The sequence below is a fragment of the Mustela nigripes genome, unplaced genomic scaffold (genome assembly GCF_022355385.1).
Source record: "Mustela nigripes isolate SB6536 unplaced genomic scaffold, MUSNIG.SB6536 HiC_scaffold_76, whole genome shotgun sequence".
In the NCBI taxonomy this organism is placed as follows: domain Eukaryota; kingdom Metazoa; phylum Chordata; class Mammalia; order Carnivora; family Mustelidae; genus Mustela; species Mustela nigripes.
In genome coordinates, this window is record NW_026739491.1 from 2,349,089 (window position 1) to 2,361,398 (window position 12,310).

A 12,310-nucleotide genomic window follows, 5' to 3' on the forward strand; every position below is an offset into this window, starting at 1 on the left:
GCATCATTTTCTCTCCCCTTGAGGAAGGCAGAGGCCCAGAGATCAGAACGATGCAGGAGTAGTGAGGAAAACTTTCCCTTACCTGAGTTGCAGAGCCACTTGAAATCTAGACAACACGTTACATTTGTGCTGTGTCTGTGTGAGTTCGGGGTTGTGCATTTTCTGGCTGATGTCCAAAACGTCCATAACATAGGGGCCTGAGAGACTCTAAAACGAAGGCCCGTCTGTAAAGGACGTGTGTCCACCCGCCAAGATCTTGGTGGTCAGTGTCTGCACGTCCAGCAGCTGGGGTGAAGAGCTTTGGAACCACTGAACATTCCTGCTGGGATCTTTCCAAGCCCTTTTGGGAACCGGCAACAGCGCTTGTCTGGGGAAATTAGTTTTGCACTTTCACAGAGTGAGAAATTCCTCAGGGGCATTCTTGTACTTGGGAAGAGAAATCCAACCCAGCTCATTCCTTCAGGGCCCATGCCATTAATAAAACAGGCCGAGTCCGTTCGGTCGGTCCAGCCTGCGGCCGTGGAGTGCAGGCAGAAGCCGTGGGGTTCAAGCGACTTTCACCTGTGGCTAAGGCCCTCCCCGGACTGGCGCAAACTTGAGGTTTCAGGGGATCGTGTTACCAGCGTGTAAACACCGTGAGTGACAGCCAACGCTCCCATTCGACCAGAGAGGACCTCAAACCCTTGCTATCTTCCTAGAAACCCTGGCGGCCCGGCCGGGCCGGCTGCTTGCTGTCTGATGCAACAGTTTGCAACGCTCGGTTCTGGGAGCAGAGCCTGCCGCTGGGAGCTGGGCGCCCTGCTGACGCGCATGCGCGGGCTAAGGCCCAGCCGGGCGGGGCGGGGCGGGGCGGGGGAGAAGCTTTTCACCAGATGTGGGGGGGGGGGGGGGGGGCGGCTGGGCGCGGGCGGGCAGGGAGACCTTTGGCAGCTCACGCCGGCGATCTGAGCTTAATTAAACTTCTCCCGAGGCATTGGCTGACTGATTGACCCAGTGATCCAAAAAAATCAGAGAGGCCTGAATCGCCCTGAACGACGGGAGAGAGAAGTTGGGGAGTTGGCTTTCCGTTTTCAGAGCTGGGCCTTTGGATTCTGCCTGCCATCCCCCACCCCAGCCCCACCAGCCACAAATCTATCGGGGTTCCAAGACATTAGGGCGTCAGGCCTCGCTTGTCTGTGCCTTCCTACCGATTTCTCAGAAAGGGAACAACAGTGGTGGGGGGGCGGGGAGACAACGTTCTGATAGCGTCTTGATCGGTATCTTCCTGCCTCATTTCTTCACCCCTGTGCCCTAGAAGGTTTTATTGGCAGAAAGCAGCATGGATTATTTTCCAATTTTTTCAGCCTTTCAGGAATTGCCTTGCATGGTTTTCTTCCATACCCACATTCCATCTATATTATATATTTTTAATTGACTTCTTTTATTAACTCTCCTTATTCTCTAAATTAACTTTAAATCGATTCCCTTTTTCTACATAGCCTTGCCCTAAGCAATAACATTAGCGAAACCACAGTTTGACATGTTAGTCATATAGTTTAATACACTTGAAAATAAATTCAGAACTGTTCAAATTTTAAAAAAGAAAAATGTGTATGTTAGCTAAAAAGTTTCTTGCCTACTGCATTTGGAGAAAAACTCCAGAAGTAATAAAAAAATAAAAAAATAGCTAACATATGTTGAGTAATTGCCAGTGTCTGACCTTATGACACCTGAGAAGTGGTGTTGTGAAAAGGTTTGGGTCCTGATACATACCTTTCCATTTTACAAAGGGAAAGTACGCAGAAAGGAAATACCTTTCAGAAGATCACAGAGCCAGGATGCAAATCCTTACTAGCCTCACTCTAGAGCCTCTACTGCTGGCCTCTCTGAAACAGCCAAGTGAGTGACCTTTGGAGATCACCCAGGGGTTAGTATAGTCTGAATTTGATCCTAAGTCAGTCTGACTCCAGAACTGAGCTTTTAACTACTGTATGGAACACTTCCCTAGTTCCCCAAATCTCGCCTCATACAGCCTTTTAAAATCTGTCTGCCTCCTTTGGAATTCAAAAGGTGCTTCCAAGTTCTTTCTTTCCTTGCCCCCCTGCATCCCCACCCCCCACCCACCCCCGTAGGTAAGACGGACGTTCTCATTGAACGGTTTCCTTCTTTCCTCTGAACTAAAAGCAACCCATAAGTCTCTCGTGATATCCATGAGAATCCCTACTTTAAAAGTCCTACCCACTCTTCTCCATGGACCATGGAAGTTCCACCTACCAGCATGGTGAAACTACGTTTCCCAGACTGCTATTCTCACCTGGAAAGAGAACAGAAATCCTATGTCAAACCATGTGGCTCCTATTTTGGGGTTGGAAAATCTGGTCACTAGCTTGGATGAAGATTGGTATGCCCATAGACTAATTCTTCTGGCCCCAGGCAGACATGAATTTCCCAGGCCTCGGTGATGGGGCAAGTTATTTCAGAAACAAAACCTTCAATTAGAGGCATAAATGAAGACTTGGCATAAGACTTCTAGAAGATGGCTGACCCCTGCCCAGGAGGTATATTTTCTGCGACTGCCCTTACCACCACCACCCCTTCCCTCTCTTCACTTCCTCTTCCTTCCCTTTCTTCCAGATTCTTCATTTAATTGTACCATTGTGCCACTCCCTTGTCCCCCCCTCAACCCCCATGCCCACACCCACTCTTTAACTGTTTAGTATAAAATCCAGCCCACCAGACTGAGGTTTTCTTCGACCCAAATGTTATTTTCAGAAGGAGCCATTGAGGTTGGGGTGTAATTGCAGCGTTGGGCCTGTGCAAGCCAAGCTGAAAATAATCAGTGAGGCAGATGGGGTGGGAAGAGAGTGTGGTGGCCGCTTCCACCAAAGAGCGAGAGAAACCCAATGGAGTGAGTCAGAAAGGGGCGAGTGCCAGGCTGGTCTGTTGGGCTTAAGGCTGGGAGTTCAGTTAAGGGGAAACTGCCCAGGGTTTTGGGACCTTTGACTGAGGCCCGATCCAAGGTGGTTCCTGGCTGCACATCACAAGTCCCTATTTCTTATGACAGCCGCTAAGCTTCTCTTGCTCTCATTCATTTGGGTCGTAGCAACCAGCAGGCCAGATGGGAACTTAACCATCCAGTTGGCTCCCCAGTCTCTAGAGCGGGATTTCTCAGCATCAGCACGATTGGCATGTTGGGCTGCATAAGTCTTGGCTGTGAGGGGTTGTCTGGTGCCCCATAAAATGTTTAGCTAGATCCTTGGCCTCTACCCTTTAGATGCCAGTAACACACACACATACACACACATGACTCATGACTATCAAAAATGTCTCTAGACACGCCAAATGTCCTTGGGAGGCAAAAAATGGCGCCTAGTTGAGAACCACTGGTCTGCAGAGATCCAGGTCTTCAACTAGATCACACCACCTGTCCCCACGGTGGCCTCATTGCCTTGCATCACGTCTCAGTGGGCCCTGACAAAAACTACCGGCCAACTCCTATTTCCAATGACAAGTGTTGAATACTTCGAGCATGAGTGCCTATGGGGTGCCAGACACTATCCACTGTTGAGCAGGAAGGGGTAAACAGACAGACATGGCTCCTGTCTTTATAGATCTGATAGGCTGAGTCAGGGGAGACAGACATTCAACAATCCCGAGCATGAAGCACATAAAGAGAAGAAATAGCGGCATACCATAAGAACATCTAAGAGGGTTTGTCGCATGGGTGGGGTGGAGGAAGAGGGTCAAGAAGGGCTCTTGCGGGCGCCTGGGTGGCTCAGTGGGTTAAGCCGCTGCCTTCGGCTCAGGTCATGATCTCAGGGTCCTGGGATCGAGTCCCGCATAGGGCTCTCTGCTCAGCAGGGAGCCTGCTTCCCCCTCTCTCTCTCTCTCTCTGCCTGCCTCTCTGTCTACTGTGATCTCTGTCAAATAAATAAATAAAATCTTAAAAAAAAAAAACAAAAAAAACAAGAAGGGCTCTTGGAGGGAATGAGGAATGAGCCAGCTGGACATTTGAGGGTGAGGGAACGTTTTGTGGAGTAGGGACAGAGTGTTCAGAAGCCCTTAGTTAAGAGAGAATGTCATATATCCAAGGATCCCAAAGAAGCCTGTCATGAACCAGGCTTCAGATGGTGGGAAGCCATCCTCTGCTCTCATCCCTGAACTTACTTCTCTTATGTTCCTTCTCCGGGTTTCTAGTACAAGCATATACACTTAGGATTGTGTCCAACCATATTTAACATCCCCCCCCACCTTGTTCCCACTCAACCCCCTCTGTCACTCAGCTACCAAGTTCTGTCAGGCCTACCCCAGGCTCCCTGTCATCTAGCTCCTTGTCTCCATTCCCAGCACCACAACCCCGATGCAGGCTCTCCTCATTACTCAGCCGAATTTATGAAATAGCTTCCTAACGAGTCATCCTCCCCTCTCTACCTCCAAGAAGGACAGAGACAAAGCCCACATCTCTGCTGGGTTAAAACAACCCTGCATGGCTTCCAGAGGCCTGTCAGACAGGCTGCTTCCTCCAGTGACTTTCATGACTTTCGGGTTCTCTTCATTCCCCGCTCCCAGCATACCTCCCTCCCACTCTCCGGCCACACCAGACCGCCAGCCCCACCCTGCGCGCCCCCACGGCTCTGTGAGTTTGCTGTTCTCTTTGTTGGAATCGTCTTTCCCCAGCCAAAGTCATTTGGGGAATTCCCACCTATCCTTTGAGACCCAGACAAAATGAACTCATTATACTCCCCCACCCCTTCTTAGAAGCCTTCTCTTAATTCTCCCCTCTGTTTTCATTGGGATTTATATATAGCTGCTAGTTTACCATTTGTCACGTTGACCCATAGTTATCTGATTGAAGACATCTCTTCCCCCACCCAGAGGCAGAGGGCCTCCAAGCCAGGTCATGCAGTGTTCACCGCTGGTTGGCAACCCAACACTCACTCTCTCCCTTCCTAAAAGAAGCCAAAGAAATGCAAGGCACAGTATCTTATTTAGCGTACAAGCTAAGCCACTCTAACAAACAGACCCAGAGTCCAGAGGCAAGTCCATGTGCCTCAGTGGAAACTGACCCCATGCCCGGCGCCAGGGGTCGGCCCACTGCCCCTTCCAAGAATTAGTCCAAGAACTTGGGCCTAAACTAATCTGGTTTCCCAATATCAACATCAGCAGTGCCCTTCTGTAATAACAGAACTCCTGAGTTTTGGCTAAGCAGGTGGCTGGCTCATAAGAGCTCCATTTCCCAGCGTCCCTTGTAGCTTGAGGTGGCCTTGAGTTGAAGTCTCACCGCAGACTGTGGGCAGAAATGAGTGTACCACTTCTAGGCTGTGCCCTCAAAAGGATCCTGTGTGTGTGGTTCCCTGACCCTTCCCCAGCCCCTCCCCCTGACTAGGAGGTGACGGAAATTAAAGCAGTCTCCCTGGGGTGCCTAGGTGGCTCAGTGGGTTAAGCCTCTGCCTTCGACTCAGGTCATGATCCCAGGGTCCTGGGATCAAGCCCCGAATCGAGCTCTCTGCTCAGCCGGGAGCCTGCTTCCCTCTCTCTCTGCCTGCCTCTCTCTCTATCTCTCTCTCTCTCTCTCTCTGTGTCAAATAAATAAATAAATAAATAAATAAAGCCTGCGGTCTCCCTGGACAGAGGGAGGGAAGGCACATTTGGAGGATGGTGGAGTCCTCCTCTCAGTCTTGGATGACTTCTCTCTGAACTCTTACAGGATATCAAAGTGACATAAATTTCTATTTTGCTTACTCTCTGGATTTGAAGTCTCTTTATTAAAGCGACTTTTCCCATGCTCTGCAAAATACACAGCGCCTGGCTTCCCCGGGCCTCAGGGACTCGTTCAAGATAAGCCCTGGGACCCCGTTAGGGCCAGTGAGACAGAAGGCAAGGTTTTCTCTGGGGGGCAGTTCTGGGAAAGAGCTCTCCTGTTGTTCTGAGAGAGATCATGCAGCGACCGTCTCTCTCTCTTCCTCTGGACATTGCTGGGCCTGGAATGATGGCCGTCCTCTTGCTACCGGCCTAAAAATGGGGCCACACCTGAGGGGAGAGCTGAGAAAATGGCAGAGAAATGGTGTCCAAGTTTCTGGACTGAACCACCCCGAGCCCGCTGTTGTAGATGGCTTGCCATAACAGAATATCACAGATTCGGGGTCTTAAACAACAGAGATCTGTTTTCTTACAGTTCTGGAGGCTGCAAGGCCCAACAGGGGTGGTTTCTGGTGAGGCCTGTCTTCCTGACTTGTCGACAGACACCTGGTCATTGTGTCCTCCCTCGGTGAGCTGTGTGTGTGTGTGTGTGTGTGTGTGTGTGTGTGTAGAAATCCAGCGCTGGTGTCTCTTCCTCCTCTTTTTAAAGGACACCAATCCTATTTGGATTCGGCTCCATCCTTGTGACTTTATTTAACCTCCATGACCTCCTTAAAGGCCCTGTCTCCAGATACAGTCACACTGAGGATTAAGGCTTCCAAATACCGAATTTGGGGGTTGGGGGACCATTCAATCCGTAACAGACACCCTGCCTGGGCCTCCGGTTAGGTGAGCTGACAAAGACCTTTTGTCTAAGCCAGCTTGGGTTGGTTTTCTGTCACATCTCACCTTATGGGGTCTCACTCCTCATCTCTGCTGGGCCTCACACAGGAGTCAACAATCACTAGTGGAATGAACGCCCCATCGTTTTTTTTCTCCTCTTACCTGTAATGACTAACCACCCCCAACCCCGCACAGATAAGCTCTAAGCCCTGTCTCTTTCTCTCTGCCCCAGCTTAAACACTTAAAGTAGTCATGTGGACCTCATCTCTAGTCAATTCTTCTCAGAACCTCCCCTCCCCCCAGCTACTTATACAGGGAGCTGAGGGTTTGACTATAAAATGAGAGAGTTGGATTCGCTACATCTAGTCCCTTGTCCTGCTCTCATGTCCCATGACATGAGGCTTGCTCTGAAGGAGTCATTCCATGCTCAGACAGAAGACCCGTCTAGCACGAGCCACAGACCACTCCTGTGGTCCCCCAGGAGGCCCCTTCCAGCACTGTCTAGGGTTCTGTTCGATGTCTTCTCAAGCCCTGAAGACCCACGACATTATAATACTATGCACAACCGAAGAAATTTTTGACTGGCTGCTAGACCTCCAGCCAAGCACAAAAGATAAAGGCTTAGGGAGGGCCTGGACCATTCCAACGTTGTCCTTCCAGATGAGACCAGAAACACAGACAGGCGGCAAGGAAGGGACCTTGAAACGCTCAGATGTTCAGTAGGTCTTGTCACAAGGACACACAGCTTCCTGCGCCCGATGCCCAAGCCTCCAGACCGCCATTAGTGCTGTACAAAATGGGAGTGCAGGCCAGTTCCGGGCAAAACATCTCCTCCTTCCAGCCATGAGAACTCCGTGAGACCGGGGAGAGAGCTGTCCCGTTCCTCAGCCCCCCAGAATGTGGGAGACTTAGCTCTCAAGGAAAATGAGCAACAATGGACCCTGGTGACCAGGACCTTGAGGGTCCAGAGGTGCTCCCTCCTGAGTCTGCAGTGACTCTCAACTGTTCCTTCCCATGGTTTTTGAAGTTGCCATTTATAGGACACTCACTGAGAGCCAAGCCCTGTGCTCAGCACTCTTAGTGCATTAGCTTAATTTTTTTTAAGATTTTATTTATTTATTTGACAGACAGAGATCACAAGTAGGAAGAGAGGCAGGCAAAGAGAGGTAGGGAAGCGGGCTCCCCCCTGAGCAGAGAGCCCCATTCAGGGCTCAATCCTAGGACCCTGGGATCATGACCTGAGCCGAAGGCAGAGGCTTTAACTGACTGAGCCACCCAGGTGCCCCTGCATTAGCTTATTTTATCTTCACAGCAGTTCTGCAGGGATGTATTGTTGCTGGTCCCATTTTGCAGATAAGCAAACTGAGCCGAGAGAGGTGAGATCACTTGCTTGGAGTCTGTAGCCACAGAGCTGGATCTGACCTCAGGTTCTTAACCAGAGTGTCTGGTGGGAGACCCTAGGCAGCATCTTCTCTGGGTCTTCTAGGTTGGACAGGCAAGGGGAGAAAGGCGGTCACTGGAGTGAAGGACAAGACAGACGAAGACCACCTGGCAGTCCCAGTCAGACACAAGGAGGGTGGCCGGCTCCATGGGACCCAACCAGTAGTGAACAGACGTCTTCTTTGTAAGGGGGAGTATGGTCGTCAGCATCAGGAGCCTCCCCGCTCTCCATCCCGCAGGAGCCCTACAGCGGCTTGGGGTTGGCCACGGGAGCAGGACGTCACCTTGGAAAGGTCTGGGTCCTGCTCGCTTGTTTGTTGTTTGCTGTCACATCTGTTCCTTACCTTTCTTTGTTCTGCTCAACATCTCAGAGGGCAAATGACACATGCCAGACTCCCCTGCCAACGGGCTTCTAACTAGGTTCACCCAATGAAAGGTGTCAGAGGAAGGGGAGCGCGGGAAGAGGAGAGAAGTCCAGGTGTTTCTCTGCCCCCACCCCCACCCCAGCTTCAGGCAGCACCTCCAGCCTCAGCCTCTCCGTGAGCAGCCCCAGCCCTGGGCTCTCTACCCATCCCTCTTCCCTTTGAGTTTCCTCCTCCCCATAGCCACGAACCCACATGCCTCCCCACTCCCACACCCTCTTTCCACACTTCCAGCCCAGACCGGGTCCTCACCTCCTACCCCAGCTGTGGATGGGGCAGTCTCCCTGGGCAGAGCAGCAGGGTCTTGGTCTGCTGGGGCCAGTAGGACAAAAGACCACAAACTGGGTGGCTCAGACACAGAAATGTCGTTCTCCCAGTTCCTGAGGCCCGACGTCCAAGATCGGGGCGCCAATATGGGATGGCTTCTGGCGAAAGCCATCTTTCGAGTCACACCCTGCCGACTCCTTGTCCTGTCCACAAGTGGTGGAAGGGCCAAGGGGCTCCATGGGGTCTCTTTCATAGGGCACTAATCCCATTCAAAGGGTTCCACCCTCGTGACCTGAGCATCTCCTAAAGGCCCAACTTCTAACCCCATCACATTGGGCATTGGGATTTCAACACGCGAATTTAACCATAGGAGGTCTGAATTCAGGAGGCAGGTAATTCCTGAGCATGGGTGGGGAAGGGTGGAGAGTTGAAGCCTATCCTGCAAACCAGGCCACCAGTGAGCAGAACTGAGCAGTCCCCAGCCGGACCCCGTGGATCCCAAACCAGGAGCTCTGTCACCCGACGGGGTCTAGACATGCAGAATGTCTTCCCGCCCAGCAGGCTCCATTCATCCACTCACATCTTCCCAGCCTTGAGACAGACTCACGTGGGCCACTGCCTCCATGATGACAGAGTCACTTGACCCCTTTGGATCTCAGTGTCCTCGTCTGCGTTATGGGGACACTGGGGTCAGTAACCGGGAGCCACATTCATCCTGGCCGTGAAGAACAACGTGAGCAGCACTAGGAGAAAGAACCATAAGCGGTGAAGGTCTTTGGAGAGCGGGGGCAGAAGAGACACGGTCACAGCCACTGTGGGGCCATCAAACAGGGAAGCGGCAGGATTGGGGGTAGTGCTGGTCTCCCCGCTCGAAGGACTGGGACCCATATCTATGGTACCTCAGACTTGACTGCAGTCAAGTCAGCTCCTCAGACATGCTAGCTGCCCCAGTCCTGAACAAGGGACTACTCCATGCCTACGAAGGCAGTAGAGGAGGCCTGCGGCCTCCCCAGCCACTCCAGAGTGAAGACTGGCTCCCTGGATGGGGTTGGGGGTAGGAGAGACAGAGGGCCACGCAAGTATCAGATGCTGCCACGGCGCCTTTGCCGTCTGCCAGGCTCTGTGTGCGACGCCAGGACACCACTGCGCACTCCAGCGGCTAGAAGAGGAGGTGGAAGTCTGTTATCACCATCAACCAAAATGTCCCCCTCCCATTCGATTAAGGCATGGAGCCTCAGAAAGATTAAGAAAGCTGCCCAAGGTCACACAGCCAGAATGTGGCAGAGCCACAGTTCCAACCAACTTGATCTGTTAGAAGCCTCCAGTCTCCCCCAGATGATTTCATGTCTCACCACCCCTGGCTCTGGCATTGAGAGGACGCTAGCCCTGGCATTTAAGTCAAGGAAGTAGGTGATCCACAGAAATGGATGGCTTGCAGAACCCGCCCATCACCCCGTGTGGGCCTCCAGGCCTTTAGGGTGTGTGCCAGATGTCGGAGACAAGGCAGTGGCCGAAAAGGATGGTCCACTGGGAGGTTGCCTCTGCTGATACTTGTAGGAAGGCTTGCATGTGTGTAGGCGTGTGTGCCTGTGCACACACAAATGGACACACCAGCCTAACCTCCATGTTGGTGCAGGAGAGAATCAGGGAGAACTCTGCATTTGATAAGTGAGGAGAGAAGGGCTGGGTGGCTCCACGGTCATCCCCATCTCCATTCCCAGGGAAAGACTCTAATATTTTCCTGGAAAGCTGGCCACCAGCCTGGAGGCTGTAGGTCTCCACAAAGTCAAGAAGAAAGGACACCAGTAAACTCTTCTCCAAAATCAGTTCCAACTTTATCAGCCCCTCTTACAGAGTGGGGGAGGACTCATGCCAAGTGAGGACAGGCTGTCTCTGAGCACATCATCCCCAGACGCCACTGCCTCCTGAAAATCAGCCTCTACGTGACCCCACGCCTTGCCCCGGTCTCCAAGCAAAGCGGAATGGCTCCCTCGTAATCACCCCATGGGACTCAGTCTGGCGTGGTGTGGGGAGCACGAACCTTGGGATCCTCTGAATCTCAGCCTGGACCTCAGTCCAGGAGCCATGAGGCCCGGGGCAGGGGACCCAATCCTTCTGAGCCTCTTTCCTCTTCTGTAAAACGGAGATAATAACTACCCGTGGTCTTAAGTGCAGTCAACATGAACATTCCTGCCACTTCCCTTTCCCCTTCTTCTTTCTGGATCCCCTTAACCTCCCCTGGCCACTGTACCACCTCGCTTCAGGCCTCTCATTTCCCAGCATCCTCCCAGCCGCGGCCCAGCTTCTGAGCTTCGCAGGAGACAGTGGTTTTGCCACCCTTTGCTTGTGGCCTGCCACGGGCCAGCTCCCCGGAGAGCAAAGGCCTCAGAGCCCTGTGCCTGGGGGACCCCACCCTCTTTGTAAACACCCGTTGGGCACCAAGTGACCTCAGGAGGGAAGTGCTTCACCGGGACCCTCCTCTCCCAGCCCTGCCTGCTGCCATATGTTCCAGAGGCAGCGCCAGGCAAATCTGGCACCCTCGCACCCAGGCCGCCTCCGTCCTGGAAATAGGCACTTGGAGCCAAACCCTCGGCTGAAGGTGGAAGGAAGTCGGAGTCCCTGAGCGCGGCTTCTCGCCTGCCCTCCCACAGCCCCGCCTTGGGCCATCCCAGAAGGGGCAAGTGCTCTCACACGAAATGTTCTTCCAGGATCCCGATAGACATCTCTCCTCTCCTGTTAATCCTTGTTTCTTAAAAACAAAGACAGGAATTAAATATAATGAAATAAGGGCACCTGGGTGGTTCAGTGGGTTAAAGCCTCTGCCTTCGGCTCAGGTCATGATCCCAGGGTCCTGGAATAGAGCCATGTGTCAGGCTCTCTGCTCAGCAGGGAGCCTGCTTCCCTTCCTCTCTCTCTGTCTGCCTCTCTGCTTACTTGTGATTTCTCTCTGTCAAATAAATAAATAAATTCTTTAAAAATATATCTAATGAAATAGTGATCATTTTCATTCTGGGCAGTGGAGATGGATGTGTGTGTTTTACTGTTCTCTGTCATATCTTTTTCTGTATTGTTAAAATTGCTCTCAGTAAAAACATTTTTCTAAGATTTTAAGTAGTCTCTACACTCAGCGTGGGGCCCGAACTCACAACCCCAAGATCAAGAGGTGCACGCTCTATTAACTGAGCCCACCCGGCACCTGTAAATCAAAATACTTTTAAGTCAATAAGATTCATGCAGGTTTATTGGGAAATTCAGGGGATACCAAAAGGTAGAAAGAGAAGAGAATCACCAGAATCTCTTCTCGGCAAACAGACCATTTATCCATTTGACTTACATCCTGGTCCTCATATCTGGTCCTTTTTCTAGCATGCATTCATGTCCTTTTATTCTTTTTTTTTTTCTTTTAAGATTTTATGTATCTATTTGAGAGAGCGCGCACAAACGGGGGGTAGGGGCAGAGGAAGAGGGAGAAGCAGACCATCTGCTGAGCAGGGAGCCTGATGTGGGACTCGATCCCAAGACCCCGGAATCACGACTTGAGTCAAAGGTAGACACTTAACCAACTGAGCCACCCAGGCACCCTATTCTTTTTTTTTTTAATTGAAGTATAATTGACATATAATATTGTATTTATTTTAGGTTCATTTTATTCTTATTACCCAAAAAATGGCTTTATATTG